Source organism: Carassius auratus, unplaced genomic scaffold, assembly GCF_003368295.1.
Source record: "Carassius auratus strain Wakin unplaced genomic scaffold, ASM336829v1 scaf_tig00215653, whole genome shotgun sequence".
In the NCBI taxonomy this organism is placed as follows: domain Eukaryota; kingdom Metazoa; phylum Chordata; class Actinopteri; order Cypriniformes; family Cyprinidae; genus Carassius; species Carassius auratus.
The window spans coordinates 10,720-24,042 of NW_020528183.1; the positions used below are offsets into that span (position 1 = coordinate 10,720).

General features: G+C 35.2%; 1 pseudogene; it reads right to left on the minus strand.

The window, feature by feature from the left end:
- Positions 1 to 4,294: 4,294 nt before the first annotated feature.
- Positions 4,295 to 13,303, minus strand: LOC113095295 (angiogenic factor with G patch and FHA domains 1-like; annotated as a pseudogene).
- Positions 13,304 to 13,323: the final 20 nt, after the last annotated feature.

Consider the following 13,323-nt stretch of genomic DNA (forward strand, 5'->3'; position numbering starts at 1 on the left):
CCAAAGATTATATCACAGATCATCCACTTAAACTAAAAAATGTATCTACCCTTATGCTATTTTTAAAAATGTCAAAGCTGCTGTTTACCATTAAATAAATCATATGAACACTATATGTTATTGTCATAAAAAAAAAAAATAAATAAAAAAAAAAATTATGTCTGTCTTCTGTGGAAGTTTATTTCCGCTTAATTTACAATTTCGAGTTTATATTTTGCAGGTCTTAGAAAAAAAATCAGAACTATGAGATATAAAATCCAAGATTTGTGAGAAAAAAAAAAGAATTGTGAGAGAGAAAAAAATAATTATTTTGAGATAAAAAGTCACAATGATCTTTTTTTATTCTGTGGTGGAAATGAACTTCTTATTCTTCTGCTTATATAACAAAGTGCAGACCAGTTATTAAAAAAGTGCAACTAATGCCCTGTCAGTATCATGGTATTATATCTTATGGACAAAATAACATGTTACATACTATGGTATTCAATAAAGTTAACCTGACACCACATGCTGTGTTATATAAATATAGTAATCCTCCAGTACCCCGATATAAGATGCAAAGGCAGTAAAAAAATCAGACAGTGGATAAACGTGTGTATATATATGCAGTGATAAATTTTCATGTTGTCAAGATCATAGCCGGCACTGCAGAGAGCAATTAAAAAAAAAGAATTTCCCAGAATGCGATGCCACACTTTTACACTTCTTCGTTGTTAGAGAACTACAGAAGCTCATAGCAGATTCATTATGAACTCTCAGTGTGACTGTTAAGTATTCTTTAATCAGCCTCTCTTAATGGAAATTACAAAGTACTACAATTACTAAATGTGAATTAGATTAGAAGTGAAAATTAATCTTTGGGATATCTTATGAGATTTTAAGCTTGCAGCTGAGAACATTTTAATTTTGGGCACACAGCTGAAAGAGGCTTGATCGAGTTATTTGTTGCAATCTTTGCTTTAAACGAAACACCTGATCTCTCCAACAGCAAGTAGAGTTCAACATTCTTCTACATTACAACATCCCATCTTCATCAAAGGAATAAAACTTCCGCTTGCACTCATTGCAGATGATTCAGTCTGCCCAGCATGTTTCACTAACTGCTGACCGTTTGCTCTGTATACATGAGCCCACCCATGACCACCCTCTGCTGGAGAACTGCAACACTGTCTAGATAAATCACAGAAATCTCCTGAAACTTAAAGGGCTCATGAACTGCCCTTGTCATTATTTTGTACTGTTCTCTGTGGTCCACTTATACTTTAATCAATTTGTACATCAAAACATCATTTAGAAGTAATAGGCTATTTTTCTCATCTCATCAGAAAGCTTTGAATAGGCGGGGCTGATTATAGATGCATTACAACACCCACTGCTATGATTGGCTAACAGTTGTGTTTGTTTGACAGCCTACAGCCTTCAGAGATGGACACTGCTGTGATTTAGATTAAAAATGCATAAATACTCAGTGCAGTTACAGTTGTGTGGTGCACCATTACTGTCGGATCCTATAGTATTTTAGTTTCTATCTTTCTGAAAATCCTGCGTTGAACTGTGGCTTGTTCGTAAACAAATCTGTGGTAAAATGAAGTGAATGAAGGACTGAGTTCTTACTGACGTGGTCTGGATCTTCATTAAAAATAAACTTCATACACTCTTTCCTAATGTTGGGAGATCAGAAGAAAGGCGATGCAAAGACTCCTTCAATTACTTGGCACAGCACAGCGTCTTTTTCTCTTCAGAGCATCTTTATCGTTTGGTTTCTGTGTAGACTTTCTTGTTATTTACACTACATTTGGCAGTGATGTAGAAGTAAGCGTTGATGATCTTCTGTGGAGGCGGGGTTTATATTGTTTATTATTTGGCAGCTTGACTTCAATATAAGATGCTTTTAGAATAACAAGAAAGTTTTGAGTTTTGAAACTTACAGGATGTTTTTATAGTACAATGAATGGCCTATTATATGTCAAAATTTTGATTTCTCAGTTCATGACCCCTTTAACATCTACAATGTAACTAAGAGGACATGAATTCTCAGTGTTACAGTGTAACTGACATTACTTCAGTGCAGACCAAAAAAAGAAATGCCTCAATTAAAAATCTTGGCAGCAATGTCTCAAATGAAACCCCTTCAAAATGTTAGCACATAACAAAACCAACTATTAAAGAACAAATGGTTCATAAAGATAATTAAGCCATTATTAAACTGCAAATACATTAATAGGGGAGAGTGGGGTAAGACGTGCCACAGAAAGTGCCAATTTTATATGCTTAAAGTAGCATAGCCTAGATGAAACTTTTTCTTTTTCTTTTTTTTTTTTAAATACATATTCTACATAGCAGGTAACGTAAATGAGTTCATAACCTATTCAGAATTACATTTTAAAATGCAAATTCTCACGTAGGCTACTGCCCAATGACTCAACTTAACCCAAAGAGTGGACAAGTTCTCTGAAGTTATAGGGTCCTGTACACGTATAATTTCATCTCGAGACAAGTCATGTTTTACTGTTTATTTCAGTAAGTAACGCATATGCTTAAACATTTGTTTTTTTTTTAAAACGTTTCTTCGATCTCATTTATTTTTGGCTAAAGGACCATTTAAGAGTGTCACAACTTACCCCAATCTCCTAAACGTTGTCATGAGGAGCGCTGACTTAAAGAGGACCTGAGGTTACCCCCCCAAGCAGAACAGGTAAAATCTATTAACTATTTAAAGTCCTTAGAAGAGGATTTTTTAAATTTGTTTTGTAGAGAATGAACAGAACACGGAGTCGCATTGGCTACTCCTCGTTTCCTTTTCAGAACGGTCTGATTAGCTAAACTTAATCTATTTAAACGTATAACGACAAACTCTGAAACGACCTTCGATGGCTTGATAAAAAAAAAAAAAAAAAAAAAAACGAGTTTTATAAGAAACCTTTTTCCATAGGATCCGAAGATTTTGAGTCGTTCAGAGTGAATCTCACCTCTATCCGCTGTCCGTTGGACAGCAGCTGTGTGCACGCGCTCATCTCTGTCCGCCCCGGTCCAAACTGCCCTCAGAGGTTCGGCTACATCCAATCCCACCTATTTAGAGTTAAAACTTCGTTGAAATCAGCACATTGTGTCAACATTCTCTCCACCAGGTCGCACCGAAAGGCAATACTGCCTGGGAACTTTTTGAGGTTTTAGGTAGGCTACGTTTCTCTGAACTTTTTCACCCACACGAACTGAACGGACAAGTGCGCGGTCCTAGCGCCGTCGGCTCGTGCAGATTCATTTATTTCACCTAAAAAAAAAAAAAAAAAAAAAAAAACACTTTGCATAATTATTTCTTATTCAGTTTGTCGATTACTGGCTATTATACGAGTTATTTGTTATTGCATTCATTACATGCTCAATGTTATTCCATACTGCAATTTATCATTAGAAAAATATTACATATTATTGTACATTACAGTAATGGGAATTTTAATAGTAATAATATTTATTACACTAATAATAACAATACTTCTTATAAGTGTCTAAACATCAGAGAAACACCACTGAAAATAAAGAGAATTACCATATTTGACAAATGATATATTTTTAAATATAATACAAAAACTGTAACATTTAAATAATAATAATAAAAATTCACTACAGTAATGGGAATGCTAATAGTTATAATTCTAATAATAGTAATAAACCATGTTTATTACTACTACTAAAAATAAATATTATTATAAACATTGTATTTGAACAGGATTTCTTATTTTCTTATGAGAAACTCTGCTGAAAATAATGAGAACTACAAATAAAGTTAAAAGTAAAACAAGTACATTACTATCATGAGAAGTGCGGGAAAGCACCGTGCTGAAATAAAACTCACCCAAAACTAATAAACTGGTCTTAAATGACCCTGAAAATATTCATCAGCTATTTTTTTTCTTTTGATTTTGAGGTGATGTGACCCAGACATGAGGTTGATACAATAAGGATAAACGATAATAATTGTTTTTATGCATGCAAGAGGTAAATAATAATGTTTAAGTGGCTGAATTGCTATAGGTTCCAAACTATACAGATATCAAACTGGTCCTAACAGCTTTGTGTGTGGACAGTGATACTAAAGTACCACAGCTTCACCATCACAACACATGGGACTTTGTTCTCTAACATATCTAATTATTTGTTGCCTATGGACAAACGGCAGTAAGAAAAGACTGATTTAAGACTGAAGATTAAGGAACTAAATAAGTTGCTTTCTGATTGGACAGGTTTAACGGCAGCCCTCAAGTACAATGCTGCACATTGATTCTCAAAACATGTCTTTACAGATAATTTATTATTGGAACATTTTGCATGCATTCTTGCACAGTAAGGCAGACTTACCCATTTCATTTTAGGATGCAAAACAATTATAATTTGGAATGCATTTACTGTTTTTTATTGTTTATTTGTCCAAGATATTCTGTATCTGAATTTCACTGCAAAAAAACAACAAACAAAAACACACTCTCTCTGACCAGCAATCTTTAAAACAAACTTGCATCTATTTACAAACCTCATAAGAATAAGGTCTTCAACTGAAATTACTATAAAAGTTAACAAAATGATGGCCATGTCTGGCATCAGATTCAAAGAAGTCACTCTGTGTCCTGACTTTTGACCCAGGCTTTAGGTGATTGGCTGGTTTCAGTATGGGCGGAGTCAGCCTGGCAGGCGTCAGAGAACCGTTCCCGTGCACGTTCCCAGTTCCGCTGGGTTTTGGTTTTGGTGAGTGAAGCGTCTTCTATCGACACAGCAGCTCCAGCACCAAGACCGGACTGAGCCTTGCGCACATGCAGCTGAATCTATGATGCACACACAAAGGGAAGTGAGTGTAAATCTCACGCACTAGCACACATAACCCTGCGTAAACAAAACATGGAGAAATCAGTATTACTGGATCCTTCATTCCAGCTCCGTCCTTGCCGAGCCCTTCTCCTCGTTTCCAGCCCATCTTCTCCAGCATCTTTCTACCCTTATTCTCATCTCCAATTTCACTACACACACACACATATATATATTTAATTTATATTGTCACGCAAAATGTCTACTGTAGTGCACATCTGTTTTAGAGGGATAAATGTTTGACTGAATCGGTTACGTACACGTGAACAGAAGCAGGAGCATCATCTCTCTTGAACGTAGCCTCGCTGCCGACTTTTTGCCGGCGGTTTTCTGCTCTATCTTTATACCTGCTGTTCTTCAGGGCTTTCTGCTCCTCATAATCACTGCTCTGAAACACACACACACACACACACAAGTATTTGCTAAACAAGCATTGTCAAGAGTTTCAAGTCACATCCAGCGGTGCTGAAAATACAAACATTAACAGAACAAAATTAAGTAGTTTCTGAATTATGCCAATGAAATATAATACATCAGTAACCTTTCAGCAGTAACACAGTACAACAAAAACACTTAAGAACTGTTTATAAGGCAAGGGTGTTCTGGATGGTTACTAGGGGGGGGGGGGGGGGGGGGGTCACAGGATGACTTAAAAGTATTTCAACCATTAAATTATCATTGAAACTGTATATTAAAATCTTACTGTAATCACATAGTTATTTTAGTATAACTTATTATATAATATAATTATTATAACTATTATAGATTTTGGTAATATTTTAAATTAGAATCTTATGTAAGATTCTTGTTTTTAATTTTACATTTTAGTAAAAAAAAAAGTATAAATTTTTCTGTCTATAAAGTTTGTATTACATTTTAGCTTATTTTGTTTTAATTCTTTAAGTACTTAAACTAAATGACATTTAGATTCTTATTTCATTGAATGTTTACTTTCAAGTAATATATATATTTTTTTTTTTCATTTTTTAGGCTTAAATATACGTTTAAATGTTAAAAAAAACAAAATCAAGAAATTAAAATCACATTTCGTATTTTTTTCCTCAACTATTGTTTTTTATTAAAGAACATACAGTTAATACAGCAGAAACACCAGTAATATTTTTGACTATGGGGGGGGGGCTTTCCAAAGTCATGTTATTATTGTGAACTAAAACGGTAAAAAAAAATCTAGCTGCCAATGCAACAATTCTTTTAAAAGTTGAAATACTAAAATAACTACATAAACTAAAGCTTAACAAAACTATATATAAAAAAATATCTATATATATATTTTTTATTAAAAACCAATAAAAAAGACAAAACAAAACAAAATTACAAAAAACTTTAAAATTACAATTAAAACAGAAATAATTAAAAATAAATTAATAAATTAAAAATACTAACAAAATCTACAGTATAATAGAATCAATGATACTAAAATAACACTGGTTGCCTTCAAGTCTTTTCAAAACATCAAATATTGTATAAATGTGGCAGCAAAGATTCATACTTAATGATTTAGAACCAACTTTAGGACAAAGTATGCATAATAACAGCAGTGATGCTTGCCTTAGCATGATAACAGTAGCATCATTTTAAAGGTTAAGTATTGTTCCTGCTGTAGCTTGCAACACATAGGAATAGAGTGACCGTCTCTACTTACTGACCTTATGAGGGCAGCACTGAGCGTAACCATCACAAAGCCCACATTAACATGCCTGACCTCTGCTTTAAAAGTTTTAACCAACAGAAGAGCCTGTAAAGAACATATAAACTTACTTTAAGACCATATTTAACCTTCATCATCTTCAGTTCTTTCTGTCTTTGAACCTCCTTGGCCTCTTTACTGAGAATAGTTGCTGAAACATACAGAAGTATGCATGTCATAAAAAATGTAATAACAGCAATTGAGTCATACTAAACCATAAGCCTATAATAACTGTGAGCAGAATCATGTGCACTTGTATATACCAGAGGTGTCGTCTTTCTTATGGCGGCTCAGGTGTGCAATGATCTGTCCTGGTTCACAGCCATCACATGTGTCTGTTCCCATGTGAATGTGGAAAGACAAAACTGTTTCTCCCATCTTAACTTCATCTCCGTGGGTCAGAGGGCAAGGGTCACAGCGAACTTTGGGCTGCAGAAAACATGTTTAAATTCTGATAAACATCCTTATATTGAAACGTGTGTTAAAGGCTGTTGGAACAGAAGAGCTGTGTTTGTTACCTGCAGTATTCGGTTTCCATTGAGGACGGTGCCATTCTGACTTCCCTGATCTATCAGCATATAACACTGCTGCTCCTGGTCAAAATAAACTTCTGCATGGGACTACACACAAGAGATAGAGAGAAGAACATCAACACAGAGAAAACACTGTCAAAATGAAATCAAATCCATTTTTTAAAACATGTTCCTGGAGTTATAATTCTATGTCCTCTAGAAAAGTTTGGGGTCAGTAAAAAAAAAAAGAAAAATGTATACAATTATTCAGCAAGGACACATTAAATTGATTAAAAGTGACAGTAAATACATCAATAATGTTTCAATTTCAAATATATATATTTTACATTTTTTATTAAAATAATTTCATTTAAAAATGAAAAAAGTAATCATGGTTTCCACAACAATATTACACTGAAAAAAAAAAAAAAAAAAAAGTATTGAGCAGCAAACCAGCATATTAGAATGATTTCTGAAGGATCATGTGACACTGAAGCCTGGAGTAATGATGCATTACAGAAATCACATTTATTCAAATAGAAAAAAGTTATTTTAAAATGTAATATTTCATAATTAATTCTTACTGTATTTTTGTTTAAATAACTGCGGCCTGAGATTTTTTGCAAAAATAAAAACAAATTTTAGTGACCCCAAACTTCTGAATCATGGTTTGTGTCAGATTACAGAAGTAAAATGCATTGCAAATTATGCTTTAAGATAGTTTTTAAAATAAACAAGGGATTTAGAGTATAATTCAACGTACAATAATTATTTAATCCATATCAAGACTATATCTGACTATACAAAATTCCTCAATCTCAGCATTTTAGATTTTTTCATTTGATAGTAAAAATGCTTTTGACCAAGAATGTGTGTTTACAGTTTGATTTGGGTTTGTTTTACCTTACTGACTCCCATCTCGGGGATTCTGATGGCATGATTCATGTCTTTCTCTCTGCAAACAGAAACACACAAACATCGTAACTCGTCAACACAATGGATGAACAGAACCACACACAGAACTGTACCGACCGGCCGATGGTGGCGACTGTATCAGCCGTGAAGATGAAAAGCGTTCCCGTCTGCAGCACAGGAGAGCGAACCACAGTTACCCGAACACAGGGTGGCCAGGCTTCTGAAATATACAAACCACACACACATTACAGATAGACAAAAATAAAATGCTACAGTAGTGCAACATATGGCGTGTTTACCTGATAACAAAAATAACATTGTATCTTTAAACGACCAATACCAAACAGCCACCAGGGGGCGCATTGTTCACTCCCCTCCTCACCTTCCTGCATCAATGTTTCCATTTCTCTCTCAGGACTCTCATGTTCTGCTTGGACAGGAGATACAGACGAGGATGAGGATGATGATGCTGGAGAAAGTTCTTTCTCTCCATCTGATTCGGTGAGCTCGCCCTCCTCCGGCTCGCTCTCACCGCTCACGTTATCAGAGCGTGAGTTCCTTTCTCTGCGAGTCTCAGAACGCGATCTCTTCCTCTCTTTCCTCTTCTTCTTTCTCTTCCTGCTGTGCGTGTCATCGGAATGCGACCCATTTTCGCTCCGCCTCCTGCTATGTGATTCATCAGATTGTGATTCACTCCTCCTCCGGGTTTTCTTTCTGTTTGTGGAGCGATCTCTGCTTCTTTCTCGGCTCTTGGTCCGTTTGGATCGTTCTGCACCGCTGCGTCGCTGCAAGCTTTGGGAGCGAGACTTTCGTCCTTTTTTAAGTGATGACGCATCATCCTTCTTACCACACTGGTGGTTTTCACTGGTGGACTGGACAGTCTCAGGCCCCGCCTCTTTATGGTCCTGTCAGTGAGCAAACACTCAGCCAATCAGGACGTCACCAGTTGTGTCTCCACATCGTTTTGAGATAAAAATATAAGATTTGTATTTTCTTTCAAGGTCCATTTGAGTCTCAGTTTTCAGTTCAAGAAAATGTATTGCAAAACAACCACAAGAAACCTCAGCATCCAAACAACGCTTACTGGTCTGGCTTAAGTTTTCATCATAGTTTGATGCGTTTTTAATTCTTTTCTTTTTTGGCACAGAAAAGATGGTGGAGAAGAGTTCGGCATGGGATATATTTTTTTATGCAATCCAGATTTGTAGGAACAAGCCTGTGCTCTGACACCGCATTATACCCCAGTCAAAATACCAACAATAAATGTTAAATCAAATAAACAAACTGGTTTACCAGGTTAACTACTAAAGGGAAAAAATTCCAAAGTACAACAGAATACATTTCATCGTACATACATTACTGTTCAAAAGTTAAAGGGATACTCCACCCCGAAATGAAAATTTTGTCATTAAATTAAATGTCATTAAAAAAAAAAGCTTTGTTCATCTTCAGAACACAATTTAAGACATTTTGGATAAAACCAGGAGGCTTGTGACTGTCCCATAGACTGGCAAGTAAATACCACTGTGAAGGTCCAGGAAAGTATTTAAGACGTCGTCACAATAGTCCATCTGTCATCAATGGTTCAACCATAATGTTATGAAGCGACGAGAATACTGTTTGTAAGCGAAGAAAACAAAAATTTTCAACAATTCCTTTGTCAAGAGTCTCCTTTGTGTCTCTCCACATCACAGATTTTCATTTTGGGGTGGAGTATCCCTTTAAGGTTAAATTAAAAAAGCTAAAAGTTTTTAAAGTCACTTTTGCTCACCAAAGCTGGATTTATTTGATTAAAAACACAGTAAAAACAGTAATATTGAGAAATATTTTTACAATTTAAAATCAATTGTTTTGATTTGAATACATTTTAAAATGTAATTTATTCTTCTAACACAAAGGTGAATTTTCAGCATCATTACTCCAGTCTTCAGTGTCACATGATTCTTCAGAAATTATTCTAATATGCTAATTTGATGCTCACATCTCTTTTTATATTATCAAACTGTGCTGCTTAACATTTTTGTGGAAACTGAAATATTTTCCAGAATTTTTTTATGAATATAAAATTCAATTCAATGATGAATAAATATTCAAAAGCATAAAAAAAAATTATAAATATCTTTACTGTCACTTTTAATCAATGTAATGTGTCCTTACTGGATACAAGTATTTATTTATATAAAAAACAAAAACAAATGTACTGACCTTGAACAGTAGTGTATTTAGTAGTGAATAAAAACATGTCTTTCGCTTGTTATGACCATTTGGGTCAAAAAATACTAAAACTCTATGTAACTTTACAGCTTTTAAAGACCGTACCTCTCACTCCAACCTGCTTCAAATGGTCTATCTTCAACTGAGCCAATGAGCAAGTCAAATCCTGAACCTACAGCGAAAGGAAGAGCACACGGTCAGCTTCCACCAAGCATCAAATATCCCAAATGACGGACCCCTTCCTGAGACCCCCGAATATTCTACAGACCCTCACGAACACAAACTCAATTCAACAAGAGCCAGAACCAGAAGCCAGAAAGAGGTTTTTGAATTAAAAAAAATTCAATTCCAGAAAACTGAGACTCATGATGGTGGTAAAATTGAGAAACTGAAAATTAAAGTGGTTGACAAATTAAACTTCAAATCGGAAATCAAGATGAGGAAGACCGAGTGCCAACCAACAAACACAAATCTCTGTGATTACAAAACTATGCAAAGACAATGTGTGTCCATGTGCATCTCACCCCTCCATCAGGACAGGAAGCTCTATCGGTGTTCTTCACCGACTTCCTGTTTTTCCAATCTTTGGTCTTCCTCTGTGGCATCTGCTCCACTTCGGGATGTGCTGCAGGCACTCTATCCTAGAGTGGAATTGGTATTTTCCCACTCTCTGGGTCGAAGTAATAGTACATGCCTGTGTTAGCATCATAATACAGCTGACTGGACTGGGGGAAGAGGAAAAAACACATTAACACAGGCGATTAAGATTACACATGCCCATTACACAAATGGCAGCAGTCGAGCGTCCCGACAGAAGAAGGACTACAGAGTCGTAGTAGAATCCAGTGCTGTGGTCGTAGTACATGCCAGAACTTTCATCAAACACAAAGTTGGTCTGGTTCAACGCTTCCTCAGCGGTTGCTCTCAGCATGTCTGCAATAGAGCCACCTCTCCAGAGGCCCCTGAGAACAGTCAAGAAACTAGCTCATAATTATTCGTTGAAATGAGAACTATTTTATTACTGACAGTAAACTGCTTGGATTTGTTGGGATGAATGTTTGATCATTTTGGTTTAATTTTTAAATTGGTTCGGTGATATGTTGGATTGTTTGATCATACGTTAAGATTATTCTGGTATGCTGGGTTGTTGTGGCCATATTATGATTATGTGGGCTATAAAATTAGTTTGACAAAACTTTGAGTAAATTTAAATGTAAATTATTGTAGACTATATGTTGGATTACTTTGGCTATATTGTGGATTCTAAGTAATATATGTGAGATTATATTTATTTATTTCTTGCTACATTTTTGCCAAAATTGAAATCATTTTGGATATTTTTAGATTTATATTGTCCATATTTTAAGCCCTTTGGATATTAATGTGTACTTAATTTAGACTGTCTAAGTTATAATTTTCACTGTGCTGGATTATTGTAGCCAAACGTCAGGCTGTTTTGGCTAAATGTTGTTGTTATTGTTTTTTTGGGCCATATTTAAATTTCTTTGTTATATGTTTTATCATTTATTTATGTATTGTATTTGTAGACTGTTTTGACTATATTTGGATTGTTGTGGCAGTAATTCAGGTTTTTGGCAATATGTTAGATAATTTTTTACTCCGATTTTATTTACAGTTTTATCAATTTGCCTTATTATTTCAGCTACATTCTGGCATTACTGTAATTTTTGTAAGATTTGTTATATCTTCTTCACCATTATGCAGATTTGACATTATATTGGACATATTTTTGACATTTGGTAGTATTTCAACTCAAAATGCAACACATGCAAACTATGTCAATACCGACAATAATAAATGTCCAGAACTATTATCGGAAATAAATAACACTTAAATAAGTAACACTTGTCGTACCTCTGTTTGTGGAAGATCACTCGATTCATTTGGTAGCTCAGGATTGGCTGGTGACTGTCTCAGCTGTTACATGATGCTCCTCAGTTGGTTCACAATATCCTTGAGATTCCATGACAGCAGTCTCCTGTGCTTCTGCTGTGGTCTCCGTTCCGGACTGGTAGTATCCGCCATAGTAATAATTATAATAATCTGTTTCAGCAAGAAAATAACATTTAAATAGCACATCAGTGCTGCAGAAAAAAAGAAAAAAGAAGAAAGCCCAACCTGTCTCCGTCCATGTATACTCCTCCGTCTGAGTCTCAGCATCTATTTTCTCCCTCTCTCTCTTCTTTCGCTCATGGATTTCTGCACTCAGTTGATCAACCTAAAACAACACAAACACAATGCTATAAATCTATGCTGCCTCAAAACGCTCTTTGTTCTCCACAAGCACATGGCTCACCTGCTGCCTGAGATCTTCGTTGTAGCTTTCTGTCGTCTTCTGGAGTCGTTCGTTTTGGATGAGCTGTTTCTGTAACTTCTGAAGTTCATCCTTGCATGTCTTCAGCTCCTGTCGCAGCTCCTCGGCTTGTGATCTCAAAGACACAAACTCTACTTCCAAACCCGGATCACTGGATTCCAGATCTGGGTTTCCTTCTGCAGCCATTGCAGAGGAGGTTCTACCTAAACATAACAAAAATATATTTAAATCTTTAGAACTAAAAGAGTAAAAGATACTTCATGTTGTATATTTTTTATAATAATAATAATAATAATAATATGACACAAAAGTTCTCTCTTATTCAAATTAATTCTCTTACTTGTCAACGATTATCTTATTTGTGTCTTATTTTTCTGAGAAAAATTAGTCCTTAATCATATATTTTAGGAAGAGAGTTTCTCGCGAAATAATTATTTTGGGGGTTTTAGAACTCCTAACTAAACCAAACAATCGGAGAAGTATTTCGTAAAAAATGCATAAAATGCTGATACTGAAACCATACCATTAAAATAACAATCTGAGCATAACAATCTACTAAAATTCTCAACTAATTATATATGATATAAGATATAATAAAAATATATGAATTTATAGAGAAGGCACACTCACCGATTTTAATTTCCCGTTTTCCCTGCGCGTTCCCAGATTCACTGCGCGCGCGTCAATCTGCAAATCAGAGATAAACATCATATGACCACCGTGAACTGGACACATATTCGTGAAGAAGTTTGTGTGATCGTAAAAGTGCGTTACAGGGAACC